Below are 20,704 nucleotides of genomic sequence, written 5' to 3' on the forward strand. Positions count from 1 at the left end.
AGACTATAACAAATGCCTCAATTCTACCAAAAAAATCTAAAATGTTTGATCTGCATTAAGATCCGTGCCAATATGAGTGTTGAATCAAAATCTAGATCACCTCCAGTTTTAGTGTTTTACCCCCCCTTTTTCGCTCTTTGTCCCACCTCTTCCCGGTCAGACCACACAAATTGCTCCTCTCGAGATGACACCTCTCGCCCCCTTTGTCCCCCCTCACATGCTACTTGACATTGTTTCTCTATCTTTGCTCGAGGTGGCTTCATAGAAGGAAAAATCGGCCGTTCCGGACCAGAATCAACCTGTACCGATTCGATTTCAGATCGACTTAAACAGTAGGTGATTATTTCATCCAATTTCGTCTGAAACTGTTTTATTGTGCCTATTAAAACATAGAAGGTTCAAAGATAAAATAATATTTTATTGTGCCTATTAAAATCACCTTTTTCATATTGTTTTCAAATTAGAAAGGTAGGTAATTGTGCGGTTCCACCATTTTTTTTTTTTCCTCTTATCACTTGTAGTTCGTGTGGCTGGTGTAGTAGTTGTCAAAAATGATACTATCCTTATTGGACTGCACAAATGATGCGGTTTCATCTGTTTGTCGAACAACCACAGGTACCCTTCCGTTTCAAGCAAAAATGATTTTTTTTAATTTAAAAAAAAATCCTGGAATTCATATCACCTCAGGTTACTCAAATTTTGAGTTTAGATCTGGCACAAATATTAAGAGAGATTCATAAACTCTACCTCGGATTAAATTGATTTGAATTTTAATCGGACACTAGAACGAGTTAATATGTTTGGAAAAACCCAATCATTCATATCTTTCTCTAATTGATTTTCTTAATTAAGCACACCTTATAATTCAGATTGATAGATACAATTCATAATTAATCATATTATAATTTATAATCCGTACATAACTTTGATATACTCCATAATTCTACTAGACAATTATTTTGTACCCATTAAATCTCTTTTTTTTTTTAAATTTAAATCAAATTTACATAAAAGTATGATTTGACGAACTTTTATGATTAACCTCAACATATTCTAACCGTCCAATTAATTTAGTTCTATTTATGATGATGTCAATCCTAACACATTCAGGGGCGAATGCAATATTTCTGCTAGAGGGAGGGGAGGGGGGTAAGAATCGAGTTCAAACTCATTAACTAATTGAGTAGATAAAAAAAAAAAATTAACGTAACAAAAAAAAACAAAAATAATATACTCTTACATAATAAAAAATAATAAAATAACATCAATATACATATTAAAAAAACAAAAATGTTGGTCCGGACCTGTAAATTTCTATAAAAACAACAAAAATTTCTCATTAACAATGCTTTTGAATTGATATGGCGGGTTTTCAATCTAGAGAGAAGCAAAGTGGTATCAGACTCGTATTTTTCTACTGAATTTCAAAATTCAAGAGGGAAGAGGGGGGCAAGTGAGCAACTATCTCCGTGGTTCTCTTTGGATCCGCCCCTGAACACAAATACGTTGTCCTTGGTCATAATACTTAGAGGAATGTAACTATCATTTTGAAAATTTCGTCCATTAAAGCCCAATATGGCCTTAATTCTATGTGCCACCAATGAAAAAAAACATATCAAACGGGGTGTGGAGGCCAATGCCAACCATGTTATACTATTTCAACATGTCTAGTATCTGTATCATGCTGAAATTGTTATTATCTTTTGTTTGAAAATAATGATTTTTCTTTCTCCAGATTCCATTTGCATAATAACCCAAACAAAATGCACAATCATAGGTTGCAATTACATATCATAGGGTAGACTGCATGAAATCCGTACCAGTGCCTAAACACTTCTGGACCGACACATATTAAAAAAAAAAAAAAGACAGAGAGAATAATTTTTTACATAAATTAATAAAATGGAAGAGAGAAAATGGAAAAAATACATCAAATTTTTAATTAGTAGAAAAATCGGTAGGAATTCTACCGATACTAATAATTCAAAAAATTGAATCAGTATAATTCCTACCTGATGTGCTTTTTTTTATTTTTGTCTCTTACATTTTATTAATTTCTATAGAAAATAATTCTCAAAAGAAAAAAGCATTCAAAATCCCTAAACACTCCAGGGTCCACACATATTAAAACAAAAAAGAAAAGCACTCAAAGGCCTCAGCTTAACCTATTCAATTAAAAAAAAAAAAAAAATTCAAACACCTCAGCTTAACCTAAACAAAAGGGAAATAATGATCGAGCCCACTGTCAATCTCATTCAAGTACGTTCAATATTCTTAACTTGTCGAGTTTTATAAATCTTTTTTTATAAAAGTGTAAAAAGCAGAAAAGCAAAAAGAACAAAAGAAGCAACAAAGCAACAAGATCCAAGTTGAATGGAACCGCTAACGTGATGACCTTCCATCTTTTACCGAGTTATTGATAAATAGTATCTAGTTTTGCACTACTGATGCATAAAAAAACTGAAATGTAGCTAGATTTTGATAAAGAAAACAACCAACTTTGTACAAAGGATAATTACACCCTCAGATCTTTGCTCATAGGTTTGTACAAACCGTTGGATCAGACATGAAGTAAGTTGGTACAATCGGATTATCTAGGGGAAGCCGACAACACAGCACTTGCGATAATGTTGATCCCCCATTGGATCAGACTTTAAAGATATGATATCTATATGCTCATATCAACTGCCTATATATATTCCTTGTTGCACTAAATTAACTCTATTTTTCATTTTAGCCCGCAATATATTTATTACATTTTGGTTTAATCCAAATTCAACAGTCACTATTTTGAGTAATATATACGAGGGACAAAGTATCCACTCTACAATTGAGCAAATTCACTTTTAAGAAGTATTCAAGAAATAAAAATTTCAAAAGATAGTGATTTTAAGTCTTAATATGAGTTAGCTAGTCTCGTTATTTCATATATTATATAACACCATAAAAAGCACAATTCCAATCAAAATCAGCAAAATTTAATTAGAATATGTAAAACTTATTGAGAAATTCGTAAAGATTGTTGACATATTCATGACAATTAGAATCAAAATAGCATTCTCAGCTATTTATAGAGCTATTAGATCTAAACACACTAGTCTATCTATCTCGCTCTTAGAACAAACCTTTGAGTTTTTAATTGCTATATTTTATGTTTGTTCGGTTGAACTCATATAGAATATTAATTAATCACAAAAATAACCATGTTTTGTTAAAAATTTTAGTTTTTTTAAAAGATGAATTTAAAAATTTTGTTTGGTCAGGTTTAAACGGTTTTGAACTGAACAAAGCTATATACATTATGAAGTAATTTTTAATTTTTTTTAAAATTTTTTGATTTGGACTGGTGATGGGGTTTAAAAAATTTAGTCAATTCTAATCGGGTTTAAAATATCTAAACTGAATCCAACTGTACTATTAAACTGGTTTTAAAAAATAAACCGAACCGATCCATTTTACTAGAAAAACAGTACCTTTTTAAACCAAACTCTTTCAGTGTGATTTAAAACCGATTAAACCGGACTAGATGAAATGAACACCCCTACATCAACTTCTTTTTATCTGTAGCATTTTAAAAAATATTGTCATCTATGATATCATTTCTGAAACGCTGACAATGACATCAATAATTTATTATACAATTTACATCACGGAAAAACTGTGACTTCAATTTATTATATCACTCTTTGGTTAATGTTATTAAATATGGATGCTTCAAAAAATGTAGCATTTTTTTTATAATTTAAAATCGTGCTGACAAAATAACTACAACAATGTAAACAATATAGATATCAATTATTTAAATTATTTTTATAATAGTAATATGGTTTCTTACCTTATTATTTATGTAGACTACAATTCTACAAATACCCATATATTGTGTAGCATGATCTTATCTTTGTAGTATTAATGTTCCTACAAATTAATTCTTCATTACAAAGTAAAAAATATTAAAGAATAAGCATGCATGTATAGCACGCACTTCACTCTAAAATTAAAGTTACAATCAAACCTCAATAAATGATATATTGTCACTATCATTAGACTCTAGTCTTCATAACAATACTTCTTCATAACATAAAAGGAAATGTTTAAATAAATTGTAAAATTTTATGAAGATCTTTCGATCTCGACAACTTTGTTTTTTATCTCTAGATTTTAAATTTTAACGAACAAATTAGCTGAGGATATTAACTATTGAGCATGGTTATGATTTCAATCATATTTAATGAAGATTTATTGATTCGGACAAACTTTGCCCCACCTCTGTAATTCTCCGGACCAACTTTGTCCTCCTCTGAAATTCTCTGGATCAACTTTGCCCCCGACTGGAATTCTAATTTATAATTAGATTTAAAATTAGGTGGTAAAAATTAAAATAATTTCGAAGGGGTGCTCTCCTATCTTCTTTTGATTAGGTATTGCATTCTTATTGATAATTAAAATTAGAAGTGAAAGCATTGGAAATTAGAAGTTAGAGCATTGTTTTCTATTTAGTATCCTATTAGCTAATTAGTTTAGATTCAGCTGGCTCTTTAAATCTGATTTTTGATTGGTAGAAAGATCGGTAGAAATTTTACTGATCCTAATAATTCAAAAGTTTGAATCATTATAATTCAAAAATAATTCTCAAAAAAAAAAACATTCAAAAGCCCTAAACAAAAAAGATTCAAAAGCCCTAAACAAAAAAAAACATTCAAAAGTTTGAATCACATATTTCTATTTCTATCTCTTCCATTTTATTAATTTCTATAGAAAATAATTCTCAAAAAAAAAAACATTCAAAAGCCCTAAACACTCTTGGGTCCACACATATTAAAACAAAAAAGAAAAAGCACTCAAAGGCCTCAGCTTAACCTAAACAATTAAAATAAAAACATTCAAAGACCACTGTCAATCTCATGCAAGTTCAATATTCTTAACTTCTCGAGTTGTATAAATCTTTTTTTTTTTATATCTTTCAAGAGTTATAAAAGTGTAAAAAGCACAAAGTAAAAAGAAAAAAAAAAGAAGCAATATGATCCAAGTTGACAAAGTATCAACTCTACAATAATTGAGCAAATTCACTTTTAAGAGGTATTCAAGAAATAAAAAATTCAAAATATAGTGATTTAAGTCTTATTATGAGTTAGCTTGTCTTGTTATTTCATATATTATATAACATGATAGAAAGCACAATTCCAATCAAAATCAGCAAAATTTAATTAGAATATGTTAAATTTCTTCAGAAATTCGTAACGGTTGTTGACATATTCATGACAATTAGAATCAAAATATTTAAAATACCATGTCATGCTCAGCTATTTGTAAAGCTATTAAAGATCTAAACACACTAGCCGATCTATCTCGTTCTTAGAAAAGGCCTTTGAGTTTATTATTTAGTTTCACATAATTAATTACACCATGCCGCCTAGTGTGAGTTGTGTATCACCATGGTCGTTGCTCATTTGTCTTATTAGAGAACGCTAATTCTAAATTATTTAGTGTGGGGAAGATATTGAACTCTATGCAGGAAGCAAATTAATTAATTATATTATATTTGTGTAGTAATATTATAGAGAAGAAATTGTCAAATAACTTTGGTTCAATAAATTATTATTTTGAATGTCAAAATTGTTAATATATTATTTTTTGTTATTCTAATTTTTAAATTCATATCCAAATGATAGTATTTTTCGCATGTATTAAGAAAAATTGAATCATCAATTGCAATGCTATCTAAACATTATTAATTTCCTGATGATAATATATAGTTGCATCAGCAATACAGATATAATTGATACTATCATAATTATTTATGGCATCAAGTATCCATAAAAATAGATGTCAGAGCTTTCGTAGTATGAGTTTGATGAAAATTATTATAATAGTTTTAAATGTATTCCTTGATTTGTCGTCTTATGATATCTTTGTACTTTGTAAATGAGCTTGGAAAATTTGAATAAACTTTTGATTTAGTTAAATTAGGGGTCAACTATTCAATTAAATTAAATAAGGAAATTTTTTTTGGAAGTAAAAAAAAATAAAAAATACTTCCCAAATATTTTTCGTGATCCAATTCCTCCTGTTGCAAAAATTTGAAGTTTGAATTTCAATGCTGTGGTTTGAATTTGAAGGTAGAACAAACATGGTTCTTAAAATTCTACCAACTTATTTACTTTTGATACTTGGTCACCTACGTACGCAGCTACAAACAGAAATGAATCATAGGTTGAATAAATTACATACAAATAGTTACTATTTAGTTGTCGTTGTGTTATAACATTTATTTATTTTTGTTTATTATTTTTTTATGTGGTGGCCAAACAGCCATTACATATAGACCGGCACATATATCAGCATTATTCTATACTTAATGCTTAGATTTGTGGTTTCTTTTAGTATTTATAATAATTATGTTTAATATCATGTTAAAAATATATATCGAGATAATCATTATGTGAAATGGTTTTTGCCATAATAATCTTATTTATAGCTCAAACTTTGAACCGCCATAATTTAGAAGTGGGATTAATTAAATATTTATAGCTCTTTTAATAAACTTACAATTGAAATATCAATTGATGAACTATGACCAGGGTCTACCATTTTTGCAAGGGAATATGAGAGCACATGCCGAAAGCATCAGTCTCATCCAAGTTCAATAATATTCTTAACTTGTCGAGTCGTATAAATCTTTTTTTTTTTTTTTTATATATCTTTAAGAGGTATAGACGTGTAAAAAGCACAAAAGTAAAAAGAAAAAAAGAAGCAACAAAGCAACAAGTTCCAATTTGAATGGACCTGATAATAACGTGATGAACTTCCATCTTTTACCGAGTTATTGATAAATATATAATATCTAGTTTAATTTGTAACGTACTACTGATACATAAAGAACTGAAATGTAGCTAGATTCGGATAAAGAAAACAACCAATTTTGTACAGACGATAAATACACCGTCAGATCTTTTCTCATAGATTTGTACAAACCGTTGGATCAGACTTTTCTCATAGGTTTCTCATAGGTTTGTACAATCAAGCACGTGACGACAACACAGCATGTGCGATAATGTTGATTCCCCGTTGGATCAGACTTTAAAGATATGATATCAATATATGCTCATATATATCAACTTCCTACATTCCTTTGTTGCACTATATTAACTCTATTTTTCATTTTAGCCCACAATATATTTATTATATTTTGTTTAGTCCAAGTTCAACAGTAACTACTTTGAGTAATATATACAAGGGGCAAAGTATCCACTCTAGAATTGAGCAAATTCACTTTTAAAAAGTATTCATGAAATAAAAATTTCAAAATATAGTGATTTATAGTCTTAATATGAGTTAGTCTCGTTATTTCATTATAAAACATGAGAGACAGCACAATTTCAATCAAAATCAGCAAAATTTAATCAGAATATGATAAACTTCTTGAGAAATTCGCAACGATTGTTGGAATATTCATGACGATTAGAATCAAAATATTTAAAATAACATGTCTTTAACAGGATAGCGGGTCTGAGGTTGGAATTTGATAAGAATGTGTGTTCTGGAAGTTGGGAAATTGCCTATGTGATGGGATTCCAACTATGTGAATATGGTGTGACTTGTTATATGGATAACCTAGACCGACATGCTATTGTCAGTTAAATATGTGTGCATAATTTGATGTATATTTGTGTGGATTAATCCAACCTGCTTGAATGGTTGTTAAAATAAGCCAATTATAGAGTAGCGCATCGTTAAATAACCGGTTATTGAGCTTTGTAGCTGACTCTGTTTTGTTATTTTCTTTTCTTTTCTTTTGCGACGTAGGTTAACAGGTCAAGGAAAATTGCGATGATGATATTATAGTCACACTCTGGATTGTCAAAATTTGAGGTGTGACATATGGTCTCAGAGCATTCGTTCCTCGGACTGTGTTTGGATTCAAAATTTCATTTGTTATTTATATTCAATCTGAATAGTTTGAGAAATTCTGTTTGATTATCCATTTCAAAACATCTATTATTTGTATACCATTTGATTATTATCGGCTTTTTATATTCGTTGTTTATATATGACTCTAGCAGAATAAATATGATATTATAAATATTTTTAGAGGTGGAAATACGTAATTTTCATGTTTTTGCAATTGAGGGGTATATAAATTCCCCCTTGTAAACTAATGTACACTAATGGAATAAGCGCAATTTATTTTCCCATAAATAAAACGCAGTAGTTGTTCACCCTTTTGTTATTATAAGTATTTTTTGCAAATTTCATTTTGTAATTGAAAAAATACATGCCTATTTGAAGAGCGCATTTAATTACTTACACTCTAAAATTAATCATCTACATAAGATAAAACGTGTTTGGAAGTAAATAAAAAACCGAAGATGTTTTATTGCTATGTAGAAAATTATGAAAAAAATTGTTTAGGACGGGATACTAATTAATTCTTCTTTTAATTTTGCAAAAAGAACCCTACTTAAAGGGTATATATCCAAATATAAGTTATGTTGATCATGTGATAAATTTATGGAACTCCAGAACACAAGCATTATTCTAAAATTGTTCTAACAACCTCCAATTAATTGCAAATGGATGTGTCCATTACTTTTTGAAGTGGATGAATCATATATTTATTATTAAATAGAGTCAAAAAATTATACCGATTAATTTTACCGATCCAAACTAGTTTTGAATCAGTGAGTCGGTTGCTATACAAAAAAGTCTCATTGGTTCAAATGTCGGTTGCTATACCTTCCTTGTTGCTTTCAAGTCCATATTTCCCTTTAAGGTATGCATGTAATGATTGTGCCCACTGTCAATCTCATGCGAGTCAATATTCTTAACTTGTCAAGTTGTATAAATCTTTATTTTATATCTTTCACTGGGAAGTACTCTATTTAAGGCAACTAAGCAAACAAGCAACCATCAGCTATTCAGCCAAAGTGGTTTCTTAACTTGTCGAGTTAATTATATAAATCTATCTTATTTTCTCAAGATCAATACCCAAATTAAGGCGACTAACTAAGCAATCAAGAAAGCATGAGCGATTCCGATAGCTCAGCTTCCTCTCCCAACCCACCTGTCATCCCAATAGACCCACGACTACTACGACAGCTCCTCAATTCATGCTTTCTCCTCATTAATGCATGCTCTGAAAGAATGATCAATTCAGCTACCATAGCTTCCTCTTCCAGCCCACCTGTTATCCCAATGGACCCACAACGACTACAACAGCTTCTCAATGCATGCTTTCTCCTCATTATTGCATGCTCTCAAAGAATGACCAATTCAGCTACCATAGCTTCCTCTTCCAGCCCACCTGTTATCCCAATAGACCCACAACTACTACGACAGCTCCTCAAGGCATGCTCTGAAGGTGATGTCAGCCTCTGCATCAACCTGTTTGATACCAACCCTGATATCCTTCTCTCTACCACTCCGCACAAAAACAATTGCCTTCACATTTCCGCCATGCTCGGCCATCACGAGTTTGCAAGGGAGGCCTGGTCCCGACACCCTAACCTCTTCTCCGGCACCAACATTGATGGTGAGACCCCACTGATAGCTGCTCTGATGGCACCTAACCCTTCATTGGCTTCTGACATCATCACTGCTGCATCACAGTATATGCCGCATAATGATTTGGAGGAAGGAAGGCCATTCAACCGCATGCTCTTGAAGGCTGATAGGCGCAACGAAAATGCGTTGCATCATGCCATGAGAAATGGCTTTGAAAATTTGGCACTGCAGCTATTGGAGATAGAGCCACGATTGTCCGAGCAAGTTAACAATACTGGCGAATCACCCATGTATATGGCAGCCCGCAGAGGATATTCTAGAGTTATAGAGCGATTGGTACAAATCCCATCTTCTGCAGTTTTTGGCCCAGATAATGAATCAGCTATGCATGCTGCAGTGAGATTCGATCACCCAGGTTCATTACTTATAAGTCCAATCTGTGCATGTTGTTTTTCACATTCTGTTGTAGTACTTAAGTCTTATGTATGTATTTATTTTGGCTTTTGAACTAACCCAATGGGGAAATGGGGAGAAGAAAGAAAGCAGAAGGGAACTTTTTAACTAAAACGTTTGAGTGAACTTGGTGCATAAGCACTATGCACTATACATTTTATTTTGTTTAGATATACTATCGGTTATTGGTTCACCGTGAACTCTGATATAATATTTGTTTAGATATTTTATAAAATTACTTTTTCTTTGAAGGAGTGAAATTTATTTTTAAGCCGAATTATTTAAAAGTTACTATATCTTAAATATTTTGTGTTTTCTATGTCTCTTTTAATTTAAAATTAACTCTATGATGTATTTGAATTTTTTTATTATATTATATTAGTGGATTATTTGAGTACTGCTATTTATTAGAATTTAAATTATTGACAAATTCTTTCTTATCATTTTTTTCTATTTGTCTTTAAGATAAATGTTCTAATTTTATCGTGACATGTATTGTCAGATATAGTTAAGCAACTGTTGGAAGGACGGTCCCAACTAGCATACCGTGAAGACAAACATAGAATCAATCCGATGCACAGAGCTGTACTTGAAAACAAACTCATGTCGGTCAAGATATTCTTAGAATATGATCCTAATTTAGCATATATTGAGTATGAACCAACACGAAATACTCCATTTAATACGGCAGTGGAACATGGCTATCTGCCAATTGCCAAAGAGATCATGAGCACTTGCCCTGATTCTGTGTATACTCCCGACGAAAAAGGGGATAGTGCTCTCCACAATGCTATTTTCTTTAAGAAACCACATTCAATTGACAACATACTAAGAACACCGCAGCTGCATAGGTTTATTAACCAAACCAACAATAATGGCGATCTTCCCCTTCATCGAGCTGCTGACGAGTGCGACCCAAAGCTCCTTCGTTCTTTACTAACCCATGCAGGACAGGATTATACTGCTGTTAATGTTAAGAACAAGCATGCAGTTGACATAGTCAATGGAAAGAAAAACTTATGGAAGACTTTGAAGTGGGTAAGTTATTTAAATTTTCATTGCTCTTACACACAATACTTATTTAATTTTATACAATTCGTTAATTCCATACAGTTTTAGTAGAACTTGGGTGTTCCTAAGTTTACCAAGTTCTTTTGTGGACTCAATTATAAAATCTATCATATTGGCTTCAAACGACAAATCCAAGTCATTGAAATAATTCTATTAGAAGGATTTCAACGGTTTGGATTCGTCGTTTGAAGCCAATTCCACTAGCTTTAGAGTTGAGTTCACAAAGGATTGGTGAACTTAGAAACACCTACTCAATTTTTATTTTTATTTTATATAAGGTCAAGAAAGATTATGTATATATTTTATCGTATTTTTATTTGCTGTCACAGAATGAGTCGTTCACGTTGTTATCAAATGTAATTCCCTCCGGATGGAATTACGTAATAAGAGATAATACAAAAATGAAGATCCAGATGCAAGCAAGAGAGAAGGTCCAGTCACTTACAAGAAAGTACACTTCTAACACATCTTTGGTGGCTGCCCTCCTTGCTACTATCACTTTTGCTGCTGCTTTTACATTGCCAGGCGGATTCAGTTCTGATTCCTCTAATGCCGGACAACCCCTTTTTGCAAGGAAAGCAGCTTTTCAGGTGTTCCTCATCTCTGACACCATAGCCATGTGTTCTTCCCTTGCAGTCGCATTTCTCTGCATTTTGGCCACATGGGAGGACTTGGATTTCCTACTCAATTACAGGAAAACAACAAGGGCACTAATGTGGTGTGCCTATGGGGCTACTGCAATTGCTTTTGGTACCGGTTTGTTCACAGTGATAGCCCCCAAAAACTTATGGCTTGCAATTCCTATACTAGTACTCTGCACCATTCTTCCACTCCTCTCCAAGATCATCGGTGAATGGCCCCTATTAATGCTTCGCTACAGGCTTGGTGGTCTTTTTCAAAAAGATCTAGTTCCAAATATTTAAAAAAGTGCAAAATATTGGGAACTTTTTTTTTTTCTACAGTATCTTTGAACTTTGAATTACAATGCTATTGGTTTCAATTGAATGTACTAATTGTTTGTCCTGACAATGGTTGGTTCACCTTCTCTTCACCTACTGCCTCTCATCTCATAATTTATCTCTTCCTTGTAATCTCCACTAGTGTGCTCCATTTGTAATCTCTCTTTTTTATTACAAATACTAATTTTCATTTTTATCTTCTATCTCCTTCTGAATACTGATTGCATTTTTAATACTCATAATTGTTTTACTTAATGCTTAGAATCGAGCAGAAAATAAATAAATTGATTTGTGAAAGGTTAATTACTTATCATATGTACATGTACAATAACGACTACAGTTCATATAAAACAGAGCACAGTTAAGCGATATAGTTTTTCAGTGCAATTTTTAGTTTAACTAGCTATGTATTAAGAATTTATGGCTTATTTTAGTATTTCTGATGTGATTATATTTTTATATCATATTAAAAATAAGTATCAAGATAATCATTAGGTGAAATGGTTTTTGCTATAACACTGCAATTTACTTAGCTCTTATATATTTAGAAACTCGCTGCAATATATTGGTAACCGCCATATTACAATTGGTATTAGATATTGTACCTAGTTACACTTGAAAAATCAATTGACAACTATTACCATTTACCAGGGTTTCAATATGAGAAATTTATTACACCGACAACTCTTGCTATTTCTACCAGATAACATCTTTGCATAAAGAATATAATAGCACAAGGATAAAAGCCGATATTTATTTTCATATCCAACATTAAATAAAAAATACTGGACATTTTTAAAAATGACCAGACTCACAATTGTGGGCTACATCAATGAAAAGAATCTCAGATGGGCTTGGAGGCCTAACCAAGTTATTACTAATTTAAGAAAGCGACTCCATATATCATATGTTTACTATTATTTGTGGAGCCTTATCATATGTATTCAAGGATTGGCATATATATGTGTTTGGCAAGACAACTGCTGCTTGACCTAGCTCACTGGCAGCTAAGAAATATATTTGTTAAAAAAATGCCTCGTTGAATGAAGCCCAATACACAAACAATCTTATAATTATCAAGCCTACATTTAATTTCTCAGAGCCCATGAACTCAAGTTACCTGGGCTATTCTATTATAACAATCTCCCCATGTTATAGCCTGGATATGTGCTTTCCCATTGGATAAGGTTTTCTCGTGAAAAGTTTATTGCAAGGGTTATTTTATATGGTGTTTCTTTTTTGAAAAAGAGAAAAGGTAACGTCCCCTGGGCTACAGTCTCCCGAAAATCCTTATGTATAAAAGTCTTCTCTTTTTAGCTTAGTTCTGACGTGCTTTCAACTGCCACAACTGCCATAATTTCAAGTACAATATGTATGTTTACATGATAATATGTATATGTTTATAGGATAATATGTGTATGTTTACAGGATAATATGTGTATGTTCACATGATACTATGTGTATGTTCACAGAAGGTGGTTCCCAACAGCTGTCACACGTTTTCAACAGCTGTCACGCGTTTTTAACAGCTGTCACGCATTTTTAACAGCTTTCATGCATTTTTATGTTGACAGGATTTGTTGAATTAGTTTACAGGATTTAGTATTGATGTTTACAGAATTAGTTGAAAATATTCGGAAATTTTTGGGGGACTGGAGTTGGGGGACTGTTAGCTGCTTCCTTTGAAAAGTTGGGGGACTTTGGCTTTTAATGAGTTTGGTCATCTAAATTACAGAGGCAAAGGGCAGGGGAGCTAGAGAAGTCGATACAGGACTTGAACGAACAACTATCAACCTGTCATGATGAGTTACAAGACTTAAATGTTAATGCTTGCTGAGGTTCTGTCTTCATTGCACATTATACACTCCTCCTTATTTAGTCCTTTGTGTTTCACCTTCCATAATGTTCTATAATATTTATGATATGGGCTCCATCCATCAATTAACCATATGACAATGATGTCGACCCACGGTGTTTTCTATACACCACCCAACATGGAATTGAACCCATCCAACTTTTTAGGTCCAAAATAAAGGTCCAGCACTTCAATTTGACAGATTAAACAAGTAAAACAAAATTAGATTTAAATTAATAAGGGATTGCAACATCCGTGATGGTAGTCAAACATATGGTAGAACAATATAAAAGGAACGAAGGGTCCAGACGTTGATGTCCCATCCAACATCCCTCAAGAAAACAAAACAAAACATCAAATTAATTAGTAATTGATTAGACAACTGTCCAAGCTAGAATGTGAATGGATTCGAGGAACGTCTAAAATATTAAGCAATAATAAAAAAAGAATTTAGGTCATGATGGAACAATAATAATTAATAATAAAAACAAAATAGTTCGGGTCGTCCTTGTGTGCTACTTGTAGTGATTAGCTAGATAATTGATGGCTAGTAGGATTGCCTTCTAATCAAATCATAATAAGCAAAATAATACGAAAAGGAAGACGGAAACTCATAAAAAAAATTGAGAAGTGCCCATTTTACCCATCATAAAAAATAAAAATTATGTAACGTTTTAGAAAAATACCAGTCTTCTAATTTGACTGTTTTCGAGGACAAATGGGTTATTGTAATAGATTATTTAGCAAATCAACAGGTCAACAGTTATCTTTCATCATATTTAATATTTTTTTTGTAATTTTAATTTTTTTATTGTAATAGATTCAGAAAAGTTCCTAAAAAATATGAAACGATTATTGCCAAATTTAGATTGAAGAACTAATGTTGGAAAAACAACGTGACCATGCAGTATCTTGAGCGTTTCTTCGTGTCATTTTGTGCCTGTTTCATGTTGTGTTGTGTCTATTTTTACTGAGAACTTGTCACGACATGTGACACACAAGTCACGACACATAATTAGCACACGTACCGCTACGTGCCACAGCTAACTCGAAGGATTGTTAATTAATTGCAAATGTTGTTTTGATCGTATGTCAACATAGAATGAAGAGTAAGGCTTGGGTGCTATGGATAGCATAAGGCCATCCGTGCTACGGCTTCAAAAATCTATCGTATGAACTTGAAACTTCAATTTAAATATCTCAATAATAAATTGGTTATATAATGAGCTTGTAGAATACCGAATTTTTACTATTTTTGAGATATTTTTACAATTTTTATGATTTATGAAAGATGGCAAAACATGACTTAAAAATAAAAGAAAATTGTCAATATTTTTAGGCTATTGTTTGCCATTTCTTTTTATAAATAATAAAAAATAGTATAAATTGGTATTCTACAAGTTTATTATATCACTAATTTACTGAGCTACATAAATCGAAATTTAAAATGTATACAATAAGTTTTTAAAACCGTAGCATAGATGACCTTATACTATTCATAGCATCTAAGCCTTACTCTAGAATGAAGGATTGGCATCAACAACTACTTATAAGTTGAGAGACCAACGACTCACCACATCCACTCGTCAAAAAGAGAAAAAATAAAAGGGTAGAAGCTAGGTGAAACAAACATTGATTAATGTACAGTCAGAGTCTAATATGCACTCGTCAAGTACTCCCATTGCAATTTCGTCCCCAGAGTAAAACAAAATTATATTTAAATTAATTAATAAGGGGTTGCAACTAGGGGTGATTAATGAGCGAGTATGAGCGAGTTAGGGTATACTCATGCTCGCTCATTAAGTAAATGAGCGAGTTATTAATGAGCGAGTTTAAATGAGCGGATAAATGAGCGAGTTGTAGATGAGCGAGCTTTTAATGAGCGAGTTATGAGCGGCTCACGAGTTATGACTTATGACTCATAACATAATTATATAATGTGCTCACGCATAACAAAATTTGTTAAAAGTCATCATAACAAAATCCAACAAATTTTCATAATTCATTTAAATGAGCGAGTTGTTATGACTATTACTTGTTTTGGACTTTAGGTGGAGGTTTTGGTTCTGCTGATTTACAAAAAAAAATGAATATGAAACTATGAATATTAGTATATTACACATGATTAAATGTTACATTATGCTCATTATATTACACAAGATTAAATATGAAACTATGCTCACTATCTATCAATCTTAATGAGGCAAGCTTGATGTTACACATAATTACATAGGATTAAATGTGGCAGGGATTAGATGTGGCAAATTCTTAATGAGCGAGTTGTGACATGCTCATGCTCGCTCATTAAGTAAATGAGCGAGTTGTTAATGAGCGAGTTTAAATGAGCGGATAAATGAGCGAATTTAGGCGAGCTTTTAATGAGCGAGTTATGAGCGGCTCACGAGTTATGAGCGATTTACTCACCCCTAGTTGCAACTTCCGGGAAGTAACCATATATATATATATGTAGAGTAAAGCTAGCGTGTGACATGCTCACCAAGAAAGTTTGGTGAGCATAACTCCAAAAGTATATCAGATCGACGTCAAATGCCAAATCCAAACCGTTGAAATCCATGTACTTCATGAGTGATGCATATACATGCAAAATTTTGAAAGTTTCGAGTTTATTTGCTACACGGTCAAGTGGTCAAAGAAATAATAAAAATTGAATATATAAAATAACTTATAATAAAATGTTCATTTCTTTGACCACTTGACCGTGTAGCAAATAAACTCGAAACTTTCAAAATTTTGCATATATATGCATCACTCATGAAGTACATGGATTTCAACGGTTTGGATTTGGCATTTGACGTCGATCCGATATACTTTTGGAGTTATGCTCACCAAACTTTCTTGGTGAGCATGTCACACGCTAGCTTTACTCTATATATGTATATATATATATAAAGAGGAGTAAGGCTTGGGTGCTATGGATAGCATAGAGGCCTCTATGCTACGGCTCAATATTCGAGTTTTCAAAATCCAAACGGTCGATCCGAACCGTTCATCTTATTCTCCATATTAATATCTGCTTGGAGACCAGCAAAACAAGCTAAGGTGGCTGAAGAAGTCATTTCAGGTATTTGAAACTTTCAATTTGGTCCAGCAAAAGTATGAAATAGTATGTACCGGCCATTTGGGTACCAAATGTGCTTCTCTTTAGCCACTTGATAATTGACTTTATGGGAGTTAACAGGGTAAAACTTTGGATTATCAGTGGTTAAATGTGTTAAATTTTTTACTTGATTTGCATTATTCAAACTAGGACGAGAGAATATTTAGTGGTAACCTTATGTTATTTTAATGCTTTTTTTTAATTACTAAAGTTGTCTTATATAGGCTGGGAGAAAACTGAAGCAGAAGCAGAATATTTTAAAAATCAACTCAACAATACACTAACCGAAAAGGAAACCCTAGAAGAAACCATAAGGAATTTGGAGGGAACCCTAAATGATTTCATGCAAAAACTAGAAGTGTCGAAGAAAGATTATGAACAGGCAGTATTAGAAGGGGCAAGAAAAATAACCATTGAGCAAGGCAAAGTTCGGGCCATGCAAGAAACCATATCTGAGAAGAATAACAAGATTGCCACTCTTGCTGCTGAGATCAACCGCCTTCTTAAAACCATAGTAGGAAAAATCGGTATCGGTATCGGGATCGGTCCCGGCCGATACCGATACGGGATCGGAGGATCGGATCGGAATCGGCTCAGGATCAGCTCAGAATCGGGTTTTTTTTTTTTTTTTTCTTTATGATTTGCTATGTGAGGATTGGCTCAGGATCGGATCGGGGCCGGCCGATACCGATACGGATCGGCCGTATCGGATCGGTATCGGCCGATTTTGCCTACTATGCTTAAAACCCTAGAGGAAGTAAACGAATCGAGAATGCACTTCGAGTCGAGCTTGAATGAAGCCAAGGCAAAAATCGATTCGCTTGAGAGATCCAACTCATCTCTCCAGTATGAACTTTGCATGGTTCAAAAGGAGGTTGAAATTAGAACTCAATAGAGAGAGTTTGATCATAAATCAGCAAATGCAGCTCAAAAGCAAAACCTAGAGTGTCAAAAAGATCGCTAAATTAGAATCCGAATGTCAGAGATTACGTGTCTTGGTTAAGAAACGGCTTCCCGGGCCTGCCGCTCTGGCAAAAATGAAAACCGAGGTCGAAACATTAGGGTTCCAAAGTAACAATAGTACCAATAACAAAACTAATCATACTAATAGGTTACTTCTTGAGAGGTTAAATGCAATAGAAGAAGAGAACAAGGTTTTGAAGGAGACTCTTTCATGTGCAAGGAATCCTCGTGCACATGCAAATTATAGGGCTTCAAGCATGGATGTGAAGGTTGAAGAAGACAACATGAGTTGTGCCGAGTCGGGCTCATGGGCCTCTGCTTTGGTAGCAGAGTTAGATAATTTCAAGGCCCAAAAGCCCAAGAGTGTTGCATCTTGTAAGAGCCCCACAGTCATGTCAGAACTAAGCTTGATGGATGATTTTGTTGAAATGGAAAAATTAGCACTAGAGGATACCAAATCATGTGTAACAACAAAAGAAGTGGAAACCAAACCCGATAAAGAAATTGTCGATAAGGCACTTACGCAAGTTGTTGAATTTCTCGAAGGGATAATTGAAAAGTCAGTTGAACAGAAGTACATTGCCCGTGCTTTTCTATGGGAAAGCAAGGGGTTGAAGGGTGTTTTGCTAAATTTTATCCTTGTTTGTAATGATTTTATTAATGGGAGGGCCAAAGTGGAAAATTTTCTCAACAACTTGTTTTGTAATCTTGTAGTGAGTTTGGGGTTAGTTTGGATTGGGTTGTAAATCATTGTTTCTCTCTACAAGATGTGTCGGAGATGAGAGAGGCCATTGTAAAGGATTTCGGGGTAACCGAACCTAATAGTTGGAATGGTCTTGAAAATTTACTAAACAGCCCCTGTAAAATGACAAATCACAATAGGGTCTTCTCTGAAAATGATGTGGAGAAATGTGAGTTAACAAATGAAAACCCTGTTGAGAAAGAGTTGGAGGAAAAGGAGAAAATTGATACTGATGGTGAATTAATTGAAAGTGCTTCTAATTCAAAAGAAAATGTGAAGGAGTCGCGGGAATTAAAGGTGTTATTTGATGAAGAAAAGGTTTTAAATGGAGTTGAAATTCAAAAGGAGGCAAAGTCTACAGAAGCAACTTCATCTTTAGAATGGTAATTTTTTATTAATCTTGTAGTTACCAAATATTTTATTTTAAGCATTTATCTGTTATTTTCATTCCAAATACATATTTGTCTTTTCTATTATTGATTATGATTGTTATTATTAAACTGTTACAGTGACAGTACTCTGGAGGAAAGTTTGAAAGACATTATGAGCCGAGAAGATGAGAAGCATGTAAATATAGTAAGTTGATCTGACCAAAATAAAATTTAGGACATATTTGGGCCAATTTTGAATGCTTCTTTAAGTCTCAATTTGATTCAGTTCTTGTCAGAAAACCTCAAGCTATAACCATTAATAGCGTAGAGAATTTTTTTAAAAATATTCTGAGACCTGGCTTATCCTTTGCTGGTGGTAATGTTTCAATATTCATTGGCAGTTTGGTACTGTGCAAATGCTGTCTTTCAAAGCCTTTTTAAGTTTACGAATTGTATATTCAGGATTGGGAGATTTCTTCAGCATCAGAGAAACTTGCCGAGTGCCAGGAGACCATCGTCAGTATCGGCCAACAATTGAAACTCCTCACATCACCTAACGAGGCAGGAATTGATACTCCTGTTAGCAATGAAGAAATAATACCAGAAACTGGTAATAATCCGAAACAAGCAGCAGTTCGCAGGAACTTAGAAGCAGAATTCAATTCAGTTGACCCACCACATAAAGCACAACTGGGAACACTTGCACTTGTTCCGAAGAGGCAACCGGAGGGAACGAATTTGCTTAGAAAGCTGCTCATGAGGAGGAAGAGAGAGAGCTTTAAGAAATTGGCTATGCCTGTTGGTGCTTAATTAGTTGTTTTACTTAATTTAGTATGTTGGGTTTTTTCATAAATGATAGAGTGGATGTATTAATTAGTTAGAGTTGGGTTGCTTGTGAATAGTTTGAATAATGTGGCCAATGCTTGTTACTGGATACTTTTCTCTGTTAATGAATTTCAACTTGTGTGAATGTTTATTTAAAAAAAAGAGTAAAATCACATTTTTCAACAAGTATGTAATTCAACTGAGTAGAATAGATCAAATGTTTTTTTTTTTTTACGTAATCATAATTAAGTGCCAATATACAAACTAGAAAGAAGTAACACTATATTAATTAATATGTTTAATTATTAGTTGGATCAAATATAAGTTGGAATTGTTAGATGATATGTTGAAATATTACCAATAATGTTAATTAGAAAGGCACAAAGAGAGAAAGGAGTATATTGGTCTTTTTTTATTAATTAATATTGTTTGGTTAATTTAAGTGTCATATTTTATTAGTTTATTGTTTTTGAGTAAATATGTGGGTTTCTATAATTTTGAAGGGTAAATATGATATTTCAAACTTTTGAGGGGGATTAATATTGAAGTTTTTGAGGGGATACATGAAATTCCCTCTAAATATAAAATACTGAGGCCTTAAATAAATTTTAATTTGTTATGTACATTTAATTTATCTGTCAAAATATCAAAGCCCAGATCCTGTTCAGTCCAATTTAGGCCCATATCAAATTCAATTCAGAAAAAGCCCAATCTTTCAAACTGAGCTTCGACCTTTTCGTTACATTGTATGCATTTTGTTTGTTGCATTGAAAAATAAATGACACTCATTATATTTTGACATTGTAATATTGTATGCATTTTGTTCTCTTTTCGAATTATTTTTAA

General features: G+C 32.8%; 1 long non-coding RNA gene and 1 pseudogene across 2 annotated transcripts in view; one reads left to right on the plus strand and one right to left on the minus strand.

Moving 5' to 3' along the window:
- Positions 1–20,704, minus strand: part of LOC144546062 (uncharacterized) — a 104,422-nt gene that overhangs the window by 16,760 nt on the left and 66,958 nt on the right. The window lies entirely within an intron of this gene.
- Positions 16,890–20,003, plus strand: LOC144546088 (filament-like plant protein 7; annotated as a pseudogene). The gene is made up of 6 exons (XR_013508708.1): positions 16,890–16,921; positions 17,182–17,490; positions 17,671–18,602; positions 18,635–19,045; positions 19,172–19,238; positions 19,496–20,003. The product of XR_013508708.1 is annotated as a filament-like plant protein 7 (transcript).

The sequence above is a fragment of the Carex rostrata genome, chromosome 29, assembly GCF_964058835.1.
Source record: "Carex rostrata chromosome 29, lpCarRost1.2, whole genome shotgun sequence".
Classification (NCBI taxonomy): Eukaryota; Viridiplantae; Streptophyta; class Magnoliopsida; order Poales; family Cyperaceae; genus Carex; species Carex rostrata.